The following is an 18,155-nucleotide window of genomic DNA, read 5'->3' as shown; positions in this document are numbered from 1 at the left end:
GATACCTTTAACTTGTGACAATTTACCATACTTAGCCAAGAACTCAACAACTTCATCATCTATTTCTGCCTTTACTGAGTATTTAACCGCAACAGAATTTGGAATCTTTATGCCATATTTCGCCAAAGTGTCCATGTTTGCAACAAATGTCACTTTACTATTTTCCAGATTCAGTCCACCTGTACAACCCTCCTGGCTAGCTCGCCACAAAATATGTAGCAACTACGTGATCAATTAGCAGTGAGGCAATACTATGGTGCAGTCGCTATGTGGTAAGAAAGGGTTAATGGGCTAATAATCAGAAGACTAGAGAACGCTCTAGGAGGGAGTGACAGGAGACTGAACTTGAGTTTGGTTGGTACCATATATTACAAATAATAAATGACATGCAACATTTAAGACAAACAGTTCACATGAATGGCCATTCAAAAGTGCAGTAAGTATTTACAATCAGCAAGCGCTTGAAACAATTCAAAAATAATTCAATGCAAAACCAATAATGGCAGTGCAATAATACCAAGAGAGTCAATAATTGTTAAAGTGCCATGTGTCAGAGTTCCACAATTATTGCACTAGATTGAAAAGGTCTGAGTCCAATTAATGTGCAAAAAGGCAACTTATCAATGTCTACCCAGCTCACACACAGTTCAAAGCCCCATCTGGGAGAGGACTGGGTTCCAGAGGGAGAGGTAGGTGCAAAAGAGTTCCAGGAAAGTTTCCACAGGTGTGTGTGTTAGAACAATGGGTGTGGGTGTGTTGGGAGAGTATGATGGGCTGCCAAGAGCCCCCTACCAGCCCGGTGGGAGAAGTGCAGCTCCGCGACGCGTGCTCCACGATGCGTGCTCCGCGATGCGTGCTCCACGTTGCGTGCTCCGCGGCGCGGTCTCTCTTAGGACAGGTCAGCGTCTCTCTTAGGACAGGTCAGCGTCTCTCTCAGGACAGGTAAACGCTGTAGGCTTTCTTCACTAGCTCGCCATCGGGGTCAAAGACCTGACCGGTTCCGCAGATATATCACACACAGCCCTTTTTAACTTGTGTGCGAGTCACAGCAAACGGTTCCCTGCAGCACGCCTCTCCATTAGCCTTCCCCACACACCTCTAGCCTCACCCAGCTAGCACCGGTATGATAATAACTCCGGTTGGCCCCGTCGTATCACGTGACCACGGAACCTTCACTGTGATTGGCTAGAGTGAACCATGTGATGTAATGACGTGCAAAAACCCCAAGAATGACTAAAAGTACCGTGAGATTTGGCAACTTAGACAAAATATAGGCTGGAACACCAGGAGAGAGAGAAAGGGGAGAAAAGAGATATAAAGGATTTATCACCTGGGTTACATGTAGAAAGCTGGAGTAGGTAGCTGGGGATAAAATTCCTGTTTAAGGAAGGACCATCTTTCCTAACAAAAATAGCTTACTTAAGTCCCCTCTCAAACCGTTTTTTTTTTCTCTGGCTAATATTGTACCTCACTGTTTTCAAAGGAGTGGTTAGAGGCTTTGACATGGAGATGTACAGCGAGCTGGGGTCCAGAGGAGCTTTTGCGCTGGTGTTGGTACATTCTCTTATGGAGTGGTTGCTTAGTTTCTCCAGTGTACTACTCACTGCACTCTTCATTACACTGAATGGAGTAGACTACATTACTTTGTGTTTGTAGGTTTGAAAAAGACAGGAATCTCATACTGTTTGAAAATTCTCTGAGGTTTTTCAGACACACCAGCTATGTAAGGAATAGTTACACCTTTCCTTCTAGGTTCAGATTCCCTATGGTCCTGTTTAGCTCTATTGGATCTATTGAAGGCCCATTTCGGATAGGCACAAGCAGAGAGGGCTTCCTCCACGTGTTGCTCCTCCTTCACTTTGGCTTGGATGAGCAGTGAAATGTCTTCACTCCTACAATAACTTGTCCAATTGAAAGATTTAATCTTCGTCTTTTGCTATGGACGACTGAGGGATTAAACAGACATCTACTCGGTTGTTACTCTGGGTATTGGGGCTATTGGGGCTTTTCTCTCAAGTAAGCTGTGAAAATATTGTTATAGAGACATCTACAAGTGCATAACTGGATACACTTGTTCTTTTCACGCAATCAAAGGGTAAACCAGAGTGCTAACCAAGTCCAGAGTGCTAACCATTACACCATGGAACCTCCTCACCCCATAGCCTGATAAAGGGAACTATTATTGGGTATTGGGGAACAGTTTAAATCAAGGAGGCATCCACATTCCAGTTTTGAGAAATAAGGTTGGTTTAGTGTCATGTAGAGAGCTTAATGGTAATCATACATATGTTGCAAATTCTTTCTATTTCAAAAGCTGTTGAGAAGATCACCAAGATTTGATCTCAGTTCACTGGCGTCAGCGTCCAGTGTGCGACCACATTTACAAAATAGAACCTCTGGTTTAATGTGTCATTACTATTCCAATAACGCATCATCAGTTGGGTAACAGTAACCAGTCGTACGATGGTCTAAACCCAGCTCATGTTCCCTAATTTAACATTGAGTAATACTTTGTAATTGGTACTCAACCAAATTTATAACTTCATTCATCTAATTAATTTATATATATTGTAACTTCAACAAATGCATAACTGGATGCACTTTTTCTTCTCACACAATGAAAATGGCTGCAGTCAGGTTCCACCGAGATTTGAACTCAGATCACTGGATTCAGAGTCCAGAGTGCTAACCATTACACCATGGAACCTCTGCATTATGGTGCCCCTTGGGGTCACCTATTTGGTTCGTAACAAAAGAAGACGTTGAAAACTGTCAACTGGACAAGTAGGCAGTGAAAATATTAATATTAATGTTTTAGTGACTTCTAGAAGTGCATAACTGGATACAGTTGTTCTTTTCACACAATCAAAGGGTAAACTTCACTCAGGTTCCACCGAGACTTGAACTCGGTGGAACCTGAGATCCAAAGTCCAGAGTGCTGACCATTACACCATTGAACCTCCTCACCTCGCAGCCTGATAAAGGGAACTATGTAGGTATTGGAGAAAAGTTAAAATCAAAGGGGCTGCTAAACTTGGGTTATTACTACTGTGCCAAAGTCCAGAAAAAGAAAGAAAGTCTCAATACTTTAGCGATTGATTTTGCGACTTCAAGAAGTTCATATCTGGAGTCCAGAGTGCAAACAATAAAAACACAGAATTACAGTGGGGACAGATTTCACCACGAAAAGTATGTCTTTCAAGACTTTCCTGTTTGAAGCAATTCCAACAAATACTGAACACTGATCACGTGCTTCAAAGTGCAGAGTGTTAACCATTACACCACAGATCCTCAGTGGGAAGAACGAAATACCCATCGTATTTCGTTCTTACCTCATGGCCTGATAAAGTGAACTTTTACATTTTTTGCTTTAAATGAAGGTGTAGAAAGCTGGAGTAGGTAGCTGGGGATAAAAATATACAATATCTCAACTGAAAATATTGTTGACCACTCACATTTCAAATTTGAGGACAATATCGATAAAACTGGAGCCTCTGTGCTAATGTGCCCCTTGGGGTCACCTACTTGGTTCATAACAAAAGATGACGTTGAAATCTGTCAACTGGACAAATCGTTGTAGGAGTGAAGACGTTGCTTTTCGGGTCAGATTGCTGGTGGACACTGCCTTATATCTATATGAAGGAAGTGGCTAACTACACTGAAACTGTAAACAGCTATTGTCTTAAGTTTCAGCTGAAACCACCCTATTCAACCTTTAACTACCCTGCTATTGTTCTCTTTGTTTGGGTCTGAGGATAGAGTTATAGATGGGGGATCGATGATGTCTAAGGCCCCAATTCCTGTTTAAGGAATGACCATCTTTCCTAACAAAAATAGCTTACTTATGTCCCCTCTCAAACCGTTTTTTTTTTTTTTTTCTCTGGCTAATATTGTACCTCACTGTTTTCAAAGGAGTGGTTAGAGGCTTTGACATGGAGATGTACAGCGAGCTGGGGTCCAGAGGAGCTTTTGCGCTGGTGTTGGTACATTCTCTTATGGAGTGGTTGCTTAGTTTCTCCAGTGTACTACTCACTGCACTCTTCATTACACTGAATGGAGTAGACTACATTATTTTGTGTTTGTAGGTTTGAAAAATGGTGGGGGAGAGTGGGGCTCCAGTAACCACAACCCTCACCTTATCAGCCAACCTTGGTGTCAATCATAAGCAAACACATGTTTTAAGCATTGACAAGCAAAGTTGACACTGTCTGAAGTTTATTAGGTCCGAGCCTGGGACAACGTCCCGGCGAGGGACTCATTAAAACCGTGTCCAGAGCATGGAATATGGCAAAAATAAAAGTAGTAAATATGCCCCGACATGGCAGTGAGTGGTGTCAAAAATTAGAACTCGACGACCTCTAATTGTCACAAAAGACCCCGAGAAAAAATAACAAAACACGACTCGGTAGCACCACCTCAAACTTTGATTTTCATGGGGCCAAAGAGCCGACTCGGAAAAAAGTCAACGTAAAAATCCGAAACTCATGACAAAAATTATATTGTGGCCCCACCCTAAAATGTACAGGAAGTCGGCCATATTGGATCAACCTCGGGAATGACAAAAGTGCACACCCTCGCATTCAGGACATTTCCTCACACAGTTTTCTTCACAAATACTTCAAATTTGGCCAAATCCCACTAAACCCATGTGTGATTAAAGATTATCAGTCACATTTTAATTATGACTTTGGGTGTGGTCAGGGTGAATTTCCAACAAAATCGCAATTTTTTGAAAATTTCAATAAAATATTTCTCTTTCACATATTTTTTGTTGGGAAAACGCTAATAAAGTGTTTATGCACATTTGTGAGGTGAACACAATGATGTGCAAATCAAGGCACCACTCACAAAATGGCTCTCTAGCGCCCTCTTCAAATTTCATTTTCAAAAATTTGTAGAAGACAATCGATTTGACGTGGACTTGTGAAAAAATTCCCAGGGGCCTTATTTGTGATGGGGCACAATGTGAGAAAGTCACATGACTGTAGCTGTTATGGTTTAGGAGAAAAATAATGGGTGGAAAATGCGTTTCCATTATTCTTATTTTGGTGGCCAGATTGAAGCCATTTTTGACCCCCTGAATGTTAACGAAAAGTCAATTTTATTGGATCCAAAATTCAAGGTTGGTGAAAAATTTATTATTTTGATGTTCAAAAAAATGTATAATTCAAAATGACTCAATAGTGCCACCACAAAATTTGAAATACATTACGGCAATGGGAGACCTTTTTTATCATAGACAAATGAAATTTGAAACATCGAAAATGTCAAGACAAGTAAAAAATTATATTATGACCCCGCCCTAAACCCTACAGGAAGTTGGCCATTGTGAGCGGAACCCCATTTTTTCAAAATTTTACCTCTCACATTTAGATTTTTTGCGCCATGGATTTTCATTCAAGAAACATGCAAATTGGTCAAAATGAACTAGCCCCATGTGGGATTATAGGGAACTGTCTTGGATTTTTCTACATCATAAAATGTGGGTGTGGCCAGCAATCAAAGAAAAAAACAATATTTTGAAGTGTTAAAGTGCCCATAACTCACACATGCAGTATCCTATTTCCCGGCATTAATATACATTTTGTTTAAAATCTTGATCTGCATGAAATGATATACAATTTGTATATGTCAGAATTTTTTTTGTTCCACAGCGCCCCCTTGAACTTTTGAATTGGATCAAAAAAATTACTTTGACATAAACATTTGAAATTCAGCATGGACATCTGGCTTGGCAAACTGAACAAAAAAGCCAATGAGAACATACCTCTATCTGCAACTATGTTACCGTGGTAACATAATAAATGTATCATTGAAATACATGGGGTTCAGAGTACTGGACTTTGTTGTAGACTAAATAGATGTTCTACACTAATCCAACTATGGCCTAAAATTCAAGATTGGCGACAAATGTTGTATTTTTATGTGAAACAAAATAAATGTTGCAAAATGACTCAATAGCGCCACCTCAAAAATCAAAAAACATTATGGCAACGAGAGACCTTTTTCATCCTAGACAAATGAAATTTGGTACAAACATAGTTAATGTTAAACCAACAGAGATTTTAAGATGCTAAATACTAGCCTTAACATTCATTCAAAGGTTTTCTGACACTATAGAGTGATGGAGGTATTTACCAGCAGTGGCGTGGCAGTTCATTGGGTTGTTCTGCACTGTGCTTTTGATTACTTTTTAATATTTATGTTCTCAGATCTGACCCTCACTATCTTCAAAGGAGTGGTTAGTGTCTTTGAGCTGGAGATGTGCAGCAGACTGGGGTCCTGAGGAGCTTTTGTGACGGTGTTGGTGCATTCTTTTATGGAGTGGCTGCTTAGTTTCTCCAATGTAACGCTCACTGCACTCTTCCATTCAGTGTAGTTAGCTCCTCCCTTCAGATAGATATAAGGCAGCGTCCACCAGCAAACTGACCGGAACTGAAGAAGCGGCTTGGATGAGCAGCAAAACATCTTCACTCCTACAACTTTTTGTACAGTTGACAGATTTAACTTTGGCTTTTACTATAAATGCAAAGATTACACACATTTTGAACTTCAGAAATGCATTCATATAAGCCTACTGAAAGCTGTAAAACACTTTTTGAGCTCTTGTACCATCCGTCACACAAGCATCCAGTCTGATAGTTGGCTCTATGACAATTCTGTTTCAGATGTAGGGGAACGCTTCAGCAGACGGCACACTGGATATAAACAATGATAACAATAGCTTTGATTTATGTAGCACTTTACCTTCTTAACAAACTTCTCCAAACAACAATATAGCAGTGGCATGTGGTCAGGGCAATCAAAATCATCCTGTGTCAAAAGTATAATTAAATAGTTACAAATTAATCAAATCAAATCAAATCAAACTTTATTTATAGAGCACTTTTCATAAAAAAAAAAGTAACACAAAGTGCTTTACAAAGCATTAAAATCAGTCCCACCCACCAAACCCACCCAACCACCCCACAGCCCAACAACCCAACCCCAACACATCAATAAACACAACCAAACAACCCCCCACCCCAACACACACTCCCACCCCCCACCCCAACACATGTTAAAATACCTTGGTTTCATTTAAAATATGTTTAAGTGCAATAGGCTGGATAAAGATGAACCAGATGAGAGAGCGCCACCAGAGGAACCATCTGCACCAGGAGCAGGGTCACCCACAGCCACAGGACACCAGCCCAGGGCCCAGAGAAGAGATGAGGTCAAGACCAAACCTCCAGGGCCCACGAGCCAGGGCCCAGCAGCCACAGCCAACCACAGCTCCCGGTGCAGAGGGCTCCTCAGAGGAAACACTGGCAAATCTAAAATGATTAAAAATAATAAAATAAGTCAAAACTAATAAAATAAGTCAATAAATAATAAAATAAATAATAAAATAAATAAATAATAAAATAATCAATAAATAATAAAATAAGTCAAAACTAAACAAGTAAATAAAACATAAGTAAAACATAAACACACTAGCCAGCCTAAATAAGACTAAATAAATAGAGAAGTAAACTAAAATGATAAATACTAATCAAAAGCTGTGCTAAAAAGATGGGTCTTGAGCCTGCTTTTAAAAACCTAAATGTTCTCTGTTCTATTATTATATCCAACACACCGCACTGCACTCTGAACATGTGCTTTTGCAGCCCAAGAGGCCAGCTGGTTATTTTATAGGCTTACTGAGGACCACAGCAGGCTCAAACAGCGCTGAATAAACCCACGATAAACCCATGGAGGAATTGAACATCTGATAAGATTTCTGGAGAGAGCACATGTGCAGCAGGAGATGGCAACGTAAGCGTCAACTTTCAATACTTGTGTCTTGTGTCTAAAAATAACTCAGTCATTGTTTGTAGCTTCACGTTTCTAGTGATTAGATGTAAGTTAGAAATACAGGAAGTCATTTAATCAAATAGTTTCAGAGCTGTTTGGGTGAAATGGAGGATGTGAATGGAGCAGAGGAGGCAGCGAGGAGCTTGTCTCAACTCACAAGTGTGTTTATGAAGGAGCAACAGTCTTAGTGAAACAACAGGAATATTACTCGTGTGTGGAGGAAAATGTTGCAGTTCCAGAACTACTCCGCTTCAGGGAAATACAGGACATTTCTTCAGGAATAACACGTTTTTTGTTTTGTTTTTTTGTTTTAAATTTTCATCTGTGAGAGGTCAGTGTTCTACTGTTCAAACTCAGGGCTGTGTTTCAGGTGATGTTTGTGACACATGAGGAGCACCTATCACCTGTCTGACCAGTGCAGCTGTCTGACCAGTGCACCTGTCTGACCAGTGCAGCTGTCTGACCAGTGCACCTGTCTGACCAGTGCACCTGTCTGACCAGTGCACCTGTCTGACCAGTGCTCTGCTGATGTTAGTATCTCTCCATGAATGTACATTTGCACAGTAAGTGCCTTACACATTTGTAGAGCTGTCATATGTCATTCATGTCACTGATTTCTAGACGCATAATAATAATTACATAAATAACAAAAGTACTGAAGGCTCAGCTGCATAAATGTGGTGTAGGAGTATGACAAATCTGTGAAGAAACTAAAACCCCAAAAATAGCCCTGTATTTGACACCCTGTACAAGGGTCTAATTTGACTCCAAATGGGCTCAGTATATTTGCATTTAATATGTCAGTAAAAATGAATATACTAATTTACAATATAGTATAAAAAGTTAAATTGTTATTGACTAAATACTTATGTCCTGATCTGCTCAGGTCTGGGTGCAGACCAAACTGACTGAGGGTGAGTCTCACATGGTGCAAATATAATATGCTTCCTTTATGTGGCAATATTTTAGGCACCTGAAATGAGGTTGCAAACAGTTTTAACTGAGGTGGCAATGCACGCTTTTGCACCCCTGTAGACCCAGGCCTGATGCTACTGCAGTATAGATCGAAATTTAGTAATCCTTCATTCATCCAGAGTATAGATTATTCATTCACTTTTCGCACTTCTTGGTGGGAATGACTGAGACAGAGCTTCCAATCTGACCACACTAAAGGCTGGTTCATAGTCCAGTCAAAGCGGAGGTGCTGCACAGCTCCCTGAAACACATGACAACAAATCAGAAAGCTTGCGGTGTTTCTTCTGCTGTGTACATGCTTGACAAAAAAATTACTTTGCGTTGAATTTCTGTTGACCGCAAGGGCTGTGATTGTTTGATCCACAAAGACTATGTGGACAACTGCTCCAAAACAGCTTGGAACAGCTAAACATTGTTTATTGTCCTAGTAAAAAACAAAAAACAAATACAAATTAAACAGTAGATTCCAACAAAACAATGATTATATATAGAAGTTTAAAGATGGCGTCATGATGCCTGCTCTTAGCTGGATGCAGAATGGACTATAAAGCAGCCTTTACAAGTTGTCAAAGTGTCTTGCTGAATGACACATGCACTGGTTGAATCTGGGCCTCTCTTCATGTAACAAAGAATCCATACACTCCGTCTTTCTCAGGCAAATGTTCCTCCATCACCTTTACACACTGTCTTTAATAAATCCAAAAAAACGATAAAAAAGAACAGGGAAATCATGTGATCCGTCATGTGAGGGGTGATAGGTCAAGCAGAAAGGTGAGTCAGCAGAAACCCATCTTCAAACTCAGGCTCCTAACAATTTTAGCACACAAATATCACTAAAGTAAACTTTCCTATGGGCAAATATTCTCCATTTGAGACATCTTTCAACCAGTTTTTCAAGGCGTTTTGTTAGCTTTTATTTACACTCCAGCGTATGCTTTGAGGCAGCTCTGACCTTTTATTCTCTGACTTTTAACAGCTGTGTGGTCCTCTATGTCTTTTGGTTTTATTTATATGAATTTATTTATTTTATTGTTTTAATCATTTTAGCTTTACATATTTTAATGCTTTTTAATTTATTGTTTATTTACTGTTTTTTGCTGTCTTCTTTTGCAGCACTTTGGAAACTGTCATATATTAAATAGCAAAAAGAGGATTGGATTAAAAACAACTAATTCCATAAATGCAGGATAGTTTAATACCATACTGTGGAGCAAGCACGTGGCACACGGATCAGAAGAGTTACATAGTGCACCTTTAAGTGGAAAGGGCATACCAAGGGCAGCCTCCTCCAGATCTGAGCCAAAATCCCAGTTTGAGGATAAACTGAAGAATACACAGACGTACTCACCGCCACTCAATCCCCACTACTTGCTTTGCATAATCTCCCTGCATCCTTAGGCAATTATTTCTTCTTACTTGACAGTTTGAATGTGTCTTTGTAATTGGAGGCTGAAAAGGGATGGCACTGTTTGGCAGTCACAACTTCAGTAATAATGCATTTGATTTATAAAGCGCCGTTCAAGACACCCAAAGTGCTTTACAGTGCATTATTCATTCACTGCATACTTGTTAGTGTTAAGATACTAACTGACTGATAGAAGCAAGGCAACTGATTTGTGGGAGGCTACCACACTCACACACCACTTTCACACTTGGTAAGTTGAGTGAAGTGTCTTGCCTGAGGACACATTTACAGCTTCCACGATAGCCACTGCTGCCCCACTGTTACACCTCATTATAGTATAACTCTTCAATCCTAGTACTAACCAGCCCCAGTCTTGCTTAGCTTCCAAAATCTGTTAAGATTAGACAAGCACTGACAAGCAGGTATGGCCATTGTGTGTGAGCAGTCAATGAATTCTGCGATGTAAAGCACTTTGAGAGGCTATAAATTATACATTAGTAAAAGCATGCAGTAGACTAAAAAATTCAAACAGGCCTATGTCAATGCAGTTTGCGCTCTAAAATGTCACACTTTCAAACAGAAAACTCAATTTATGTTCCTATTATTTTCTGGTGAGAGATGGAGCTAAATCAAAAACAATTGTCTCTGATTTATGCATTATGTCGAAGGCTGCAGAAAGAGACAATAAAGTCAGTGTGAGACAAACTGGGGGAATGAGGTGTGTCAAAGGCCAACAGTAATTCAGTTATCACTCTGATTGTCAGGCATTTTCTTCAGTTTAACATTTATTTGAAACTCCCACCAATCATGTGTAAAGCCAGAGATAATGCTAATCTCACTGTCAGACAGCAGTGATGTAGATAGCATCTAGTGGTGATATGTGAGAATACAACAGGGGCAGGTGGTGACTCTAATTACAAATGGAGACTTTATTAATAGCACTATTAACTATGAAGTGAAGGATTGGAGAGACAACTGATCTTCACAACTTTTGACACGAGACATCTCCTGTTGATGCTGCCTCAGTTTGGAATCCGTCAGATAAAAACCCTAGGACAAATTTGTTAAAGTATGAGTGCAAGATTTTGGACATCTATATATTTAAATTCAAAATGGCTGCTTTCACATCAGTGTTAGGGTGTGGTCCCCATAGACTTTTTTGGTCAGGGTCACATAAAGGATGTCTGTACTAAATTTCATTAGTTTAAGTCTATTACAGCTGTGCAGGGCGCTCTGAAGAGCTATTTTTAAAGATAGAAATTTAGGTTACATATCATTATGTCCAGGTCATTAAAATACACAAACAACATAATGACAAACAAACAACATAATGTAGAGTCGTTGTCATGTTAAGAGCTCATAAAAAGAGTCAGGAGCTCATTAGGAACACAGCCTGGGACTTTGTAAATTTTTTAAAACAACTTTTGATCCGAGATATGTCTTGATAATGCTGCCTCAGTTTGGAGTCTGTTGAATAAAAGCCCTAGGACAAGTTCATTAAAGTACATGGTCTAGATGTGACTTTGTCACTTACACTTTGTACTTACTTGTTACATTGTTCCCCATTATAAAGAGCCTCTCTGTAAATTATTTCACAAGTCCATGACAAAAAGTTTGGCTTTTATTATTATTATTATTATTATTATTATTATTATTATTATTATTATTATTATTATTATTATTATTATTATTATTATTATTATTTTATACAATTTTAAGGGGGCGCTATTGAGCCATCTTAAAAGATGGAGCCCTAATTTTCCTGTCATTACATCCAGCTCAAAAATGTGCATATGCACATCATTGGCTCCATTCAAATCCGTGAAAGACAGATTTATTTATTTATTATTTTTTTACCCAAAAATGGACATTGGACATGGCATGACATGACCACACCCAACATTTTATTTAAAATGTAACTGATTTTTTTGCTCTTTTATTGCACATGGGCTTGTGTCTTTTGTGATTTTGATGCAAACTATTGGAGGAGATGTCAAAAGATTATGATGGGAGATTGGAGATTCTGCCAATCTCCGATTTGATCCAATATGGCCGACTTCCTATAGGGTTTAGGACGGGCCATAATATACATTTTATCATGTCCTGACAAGACCAATTTTGATGCTAACTTTCATCCATCTATGATGACATTTTTCTGGGCAGGACTCCCATTGGGACAATGTAAATGGATTTTTGAGGTGGCGCTACGGAGCCATCTTTCAATATTTATGGGTCTTCACTCAGAATTAGCACTCATTGAACAACATTTTTTTTAAACCACAAAATTCTCTATGCATTATTGTTTACTGCTTGATTTTTGCTATTTTCCTTTATTCTTGCATATTGGTGCTCGGGCCTAATAAGGTTTGACTGGTACAGTAAATGTGAACCAAACTTGGTTTTGTTTTTTTTTTGTAATATAAACAATAATAAAATGATAGATGATATATTTCCTATGAATAAAATGTAGTAGCCTAGATGATATGTTTCCTATGTAAATAATGCACACACATGCACCATTAGGTGTACTTGTGCTGCTTGTCTTACTCAGACATAAGCACCAGTAGGGTGAATGATGGCATAAGATCTGTGTTTGTTGAATATCAACAACTATCACTGTTCAGTCTGTTATGTCAGAGAGATAAGCAGTTACACGTTTTTCTTCTTCACGAATGTATACAAAGAGTATAGATTCTGGTCTCAGCACTCTTTTGGGTGAAACTGAAAAAAAAAAAAAAAAAATTGATTTACTATCAAGATTTTATAATTTATAATTTTACTATCATTTACTATCAATGGGAACTATGGCAAGGCAAGAAAGTCTTGAAACCCTCCCAACAAAGGCTGTAGGTTAGCTATGGGCTAAAAAATAACCTAACATATATAGTCTACAAACAGACTACACAACAATAATGTTAATTGTTTGTTGTTTTGTTTATGAATTTATTTAAAAAGAAAAAAAAAAAGAAATCCGGCATATTGTATTCTGCCTTTGAGAGTTAGTAAGATTTAATTAAGACTTAATTGTAGTTGTAATTCATGTTGATTGTATTGTTTAATGGTATATTGTACACTCTTTCTTCATATAATCTTAACTCACCCACAAGAATAATTCTCTGGAACCACCATTGTCAAAGGAATGCAAGGTCCATCTGTCCTGCAATTTGCAACTTGCAATTCACTGTAGATTAGATTAATAGATTTGTTCCAATAGTGGGGCAGAATGTCATTTAAAACATATTGTTTATTGTAACTCTACAATTATAATGAAGAGTAATTGCCTGACTTGAATCCAGCATTACACAAGCCCTGCACCAGCCGTGGTTGTATTTCCCTGGTGTAAAGGCATCATGTGGCAACAGGTATTTTGTTTTTTGTTACACCATATGAGGTTAAAAGTCAGCAATAGCAATTGCAATGTGAATGTAGTGTTTCCTATGGTGTATCCACTGTTCGCCCTTCGACCTCCACATGTATGGTTCCTACATTTACTGTCAAACTGTGATTGGAGATGCTGCTTTTTTAAATGTCAATAAGTCAATTTGTCTTTAATGATGACTCTGGTAACATTTGGGACACATGCCCGCAGTCAGCTGAACGCCACTCTGCTCAGATCAATATCAATCTCAAAGTAATGCACAGGGCTTAGCCTTGCTTAACCGTGTGCTGCAATCTGATAACAATGTCTTCACTCAGTGTTAGCTTCAAGCCTCCTCCAACTGGTTGAAGCAGCACTATAAACAGCAAGCAACAGCATCACTTTTTGGAGCCAGCACATCTCTTGCAAGTGACACTATCCCAAGTTTAAAAGTTTGTTCCCATGCTGGAAATATCAGCAATCTATACTGCACGCAATTTAAGGTGAAAATATTGTTTAACTTGAATGTTCAAACCAAATTTGTGTTGGACTTTCTCTCAGTTTCCCATTCCCTCCCCTAAGTGTTACCATGAACATAAACAATAATAAAAAACCTGCATGTGTGATCCAAAACACACACTTAAGTCCTCAATACTAAAATGTGAGTCTGGTCATTGGTGAATGTGGCCCTTTTCAGATTGGTGTGATTGACAGGTGTATTAGCTAATCAGGGACACACATGATCCGTCCACATCGGAGAAAATAATGGAAAAAAATATATAACAGGGGGTTGAAAAACATTGTGGATGTCTGTAGAATCAATGAACAAAGCAGTAAACTCTATTAATCTGAGATGAGATAAGTTTGATTTTATATGTAAATGATAGGTGGCGAATGAGCTCCTTTGTTTGTCATGCATGACTGAAAAAACAAAACAACTCTGATTACACAATCACGTTTGCCTGGGCTTGAAACAGGTCTAGTCCAAAATACACAGAGATATCATTCTGGATTTACAAGGCAAGTTATGAATGCCTACAATAAAAATAATAATAATTTACATAATTTGAAGGTAGATCTTCTAGATTTGCTGAATCTAAATTAGCTTGTGAGTCAAAAAGGTTGGGATACCCTGATTTAAACTGTTCCCCAAAAAATGTGTTCCACTTATAAGCACACGAGGTGAAGACAGCTACTGAATACCCACAGTGCTTCCATGGTGTATTGGTTAGCACTCTGCACGTTGGATCAAGTTCAGAACTTGATGAACTTGAGTGACTCACAAAATGCTGAAATAAACATGTTCCACCTGGAGACAGCCAGTTTGTGTGTTTCCTACCCTTGTGCAGAGGTTCCATGATGTAAGGGTTGGCACTCTGGTCTCTGAATCCAGTCATCAGACTTTAAGTCTCAGTGGAACTTGAAGCTTGTCTAAAGAAATGCTTACTGTCCTCAAGGATAAATATAATATTACTCTATGTTAAATTAAGGAACATGAGCTAGGTTTAGAACATCATGAGACTGGTTACTTTTTTCCTGTTGAAATCTGACTGCACTTTATCAGACTGTGAGGTAAATACAACATGCAGATGGTTGCAGTGGTTCCATGGTGTAATGGTCAGCACTCTGGACTCTGAATCCAGTGATCCGAGTTCAAATCTCGGTGGAACCTGAGTAAACTTTACCCTTTGATTGTGTGAAAAGAACAAGTGTATCCAGTTATGCACTTCTAGAAGTCACTAAAACAATATTTTCACTGCCTACTTGTCCAGTTTACACATTCCAACGTCTTCTTTTGTTACGAACCAAGTAGGTGACCCCAAGGGACAACCTAACATAGAGGTTCCATGGTGTAATGGTTAGCACTCTGGACTCTGAATCCAGTGATTCGAGTTCAAGTCTCGGTGGAACCTGACTGAAACTTATGCTTTGATTGTGTGAAAAGAACTCAAGTTTTGCACTTGTTGTAGTCACAAAATATAGATTAAATAGACGAATGAAGTTCTAATTTCGGCAGCCTACTTGAGTGAAAAAATTACCCAGTACTTACAGAGTACCTATCACATAGTATTACTCAATGTTAAATTAGGGAATATGATCTGCACCAGGTGGATCTTGTTTATTTCAATTTGCAACATAGGTATGGTTAGCATTAAGTGACACTAAACCAACCTTATTTCTCACACCTGGAATGTGATAAACTCATTCAATTAGATGAATGAGTTCATCATTGTGGCAGCCAATCGTGCAGAGTTTTCTTTCTTTGTGTAGAGGCTCCATGGTGTAAGGGTTAGCTTTCTGGCCTCTGAATCCAGCCATCAAAGTTTAAGTCTCAGTGGAACTTGAAGCTAATCCACTGAATTTGTGAAGAAAAATTCTTACTGTGCTCAAGGACAAATATCGTATTACTCTGTTAAATTAAGGAACATGATCTGGGTTTAGACTGTTGTGAGACTGGTTACTTTCAACAAACTGTATTTTCCTATGGAAATCTTACTGCAATTTTGGCCCTTTGTCCGACCATGAGGTGAATACAACACGTTTGCAGTTACAGAGGTTCCATGGTGTGATGGTTAGCACTCTGGACTCTGAATCCAGTGATCTGAGTTCAGGTCTCGGTGGAACCTGACTGAAACTTATGTTGATGTTGATTGTGTGAAAAAAACAAGTGCATAGTGTTACTCAATCTTAAATTAGGGAATGTGAGCTGGGTTGAAACTAGATACTGTTACCCCAGAGATGATGTGTTGTTGCAATACTAATGCTGCAAAATATCCCATCACTTGCTTGATAACATATCCTAAATGAACAAACTGAAAGTTTCCACAGTAATGTTGAAAGTAACCAGTCTCACAACAGTCTAAACCAGGGGTGTTGAACACATTTTCACCGAGGGCCACATCAGCAAAATGGCTGCCGTCAAAGCGCCAGAAGTAAAATAATTTTAACAACTTTTTTAAACTTGTTAATTAACTGTTTTTGTATTTATTACTTATTCAAGTGCCAAATATAGCATATGTGTTTGGAAAGATGTAAAAATATAGCTGCGTAACTTTGTATCTCCCAATAAAACGACATTTTCAGACCATCATACCTTTCAATTTACCCTGTCGAGGGCCACATGAAAAGATGTGGAGGGCTCATTTGGCCTGCGGGCCTTGAGTTTGACACATGTGGTCTAAACCCAGCTCACGGTCCCTAATTTAACATAGGGTAGGGTATTTTGCATAACTGCTTACAGACCTACAGTATTGAAAGTTCTCATCAAGTGGATTATGCCTATTTCAAAACTTAGCAAGTTGCTGAGGTTGCTGAGGAAATTGAAAGAGACAAAATCCACCTGGTGCAGTCACATTTCAAAAAGACAATACAGTTTGTTGAAAGATTTAGGATATGTTATGAAGCAAGTGATGGTGCTTTAGGATAGTAACACTCTCTTTGATGGGATATTTTGCAGCATTACTATTGCAACAACACACCATCAGTAGAGTAACAGTAACAGTTGCAGTGTGAGAAGATCAGATCCCACCGAGATGTGATCTCAGAGCTTTGCATTCAGAGTCCAGCATGCGGTAACCTTTACACAATGCAACCTTAGTGGTAATGTGTCTATTTGAGTCATCTAATTGGTTGGTAATTGGTACTCCGTAAGTACTGGGCCAAATATTCACTCAAGTAGGCTGTCAAAAATACAACTTCATTCATCTATTTAAATATACAGAGAAAGTCTCAATACTCTGGTGATTGACAGTGTGACTTCAACAAGTGCATAACTGGAGGTACACTCTAGAGCGCAACAAAAACAAAGACCTACAGTATTGACAGTTCTCAACAAGTGGATTATGCCTATTTCAAAACTCTGCAAGTATCTTAGGCTCCACCGAGACTTGAACTCGGATCACTGGATTCAGAGTCCAGAGTGCTAACCATTACACCATGGAACCTCTATACGAAGAATGGAAAAGTTTCTCAATGTCTATGGTTGTTGGGCCAAATTGTGAGTCAGGCAACCACAATCACCTGCGGTGCAGTAACGTACACACCATGGAACCTCAGTGATGTATGTAGATTATGCCTATTTCAAAAGTTTGCAAATTGTTCAGGCTCCACTGAGATTTGAACTCAGATCACTGGATTCAAAGTCCAGAGTGCTAACCATTACACCATGGAACCTCTATAGCGACACATAAACCTCACCTCTTGGCCTGATAAAGGGAATTATTATTGAGAACAATTTAAATCAAGGACGCTGCTAATTTTATTCATGAATTGAGCCAGCATCCACATCCAAGTTTTCGCTGAGATAGGCGACCACAATCACAAGCTTATTCATCTGCGGTGCTGTAATGTATACAGTGGTAATCAAGTGCATAACTGGAGGTACACTCTAAAAACACAGACCTACAGTTCTCACCAAGTGGATTATGCCTAATTCAAAACTTGGCAAGCTGCTCAGGTTCCACTGAGACTTGAACTCAGATCACTGGATTCAGAGTCCAGAGTGCTAACCATTACACCATGGAACCGCTACACAAACTGCAGTCAGAGGTTTACTCATCTGCGGTGCAGTAATGTACACAC

At 39.0% G+C, this 18,155-nt stretch overlaps 6 non-coding genes across 6 annotated transcripts; 2 read left to right on the top strand and 4 right to left on the bottom strand.

Annotated features, from left to right (window-relative positions):
* Positions 1-2,635: 2,635 nt before the first annotated feature.
* trnaq-cug (transfer RNA glutamine (anticodon CUG)) lies at positions 2,636-2,707 on the bottom strand. The gene has a single exon. It is a non-coding gene; the product is annotated as a tRNA-Gln (tRNA).
* A 12,467-nt stretch (positions 2,708-15,174) lies between these two features.
* Positions 15,175-15,246, top strand: trnaq-cug (transfer RNA glutamine (anticodon CUG)). The gene has a single exon. It is a non-coding gene; the product is annotated as a tRNA-Gln (tRNA).
* A 169-nt stretch (positions 15,247-15,415) lies between these two features.
* Positions 15,416-15,487, top strand: trnaq-cug (transfer RNA glutamine (anticodon CUG)). Its single transcript has one exon. It is a non-coding gene; the product is annotated as a tRNA-Gln (tRNA).
* Positions 15,488-17,446: 1,959 nt separating this feature from the next.
* Positions 17,447-17,518, bottom strand: trnaq-cug (transfer RNA glutamine (anticodon CUG)). The gene has a single exon. It is a non-coding gene; the product is annotated as a tRNA-Gln (tRNA).
* Positions 17,519-17,675: 157 nt separating this feature from the next.
* On the bottom strand, positions 17,676-17,747 carry trnaq-uug (transfer RNA glutamine (anticodon UUG)). The gene has a single exon. It is a non-coding gene; the product is annotated as a tRNA-Gln (tRNA).
* A 281-nt stretch (positions 17,748-18,028) lies between these two features.
* On the bottom strand, positions 18,029-18,100 carry trnaq-cug (transfer RNA glutamine (anticodon CUG)). The gene has a single exon. It is a non-coding gene; the product is annotated as a tRNA-Gln (tRNA).
* Positions 18,101-18,155: the final 55 nt, after the last annotated feature.

The sequence above is a fragment of the Periophthalmus magnuspinnatus genome, chromosome 7, assembly GCF_009829125.3.
Source record: "Periophthalmus magnuspinnatus isolate fPerMag1 chromosome 7, fPerMag1.2.pri, whole genome shotgun sequence".
In the NCBI taxonomy this organism is placed as follows: domain Eukaryota; kingdom Metazoa; phylum Chordata; class Actinopteri; order Gobiiformes; family Gobiidae; genus Periophthalmus; species Periophthalmus magnuspinnatus.
This window is presented reverse-complemented; position numbering and strand designations above follow the sequence as displayed.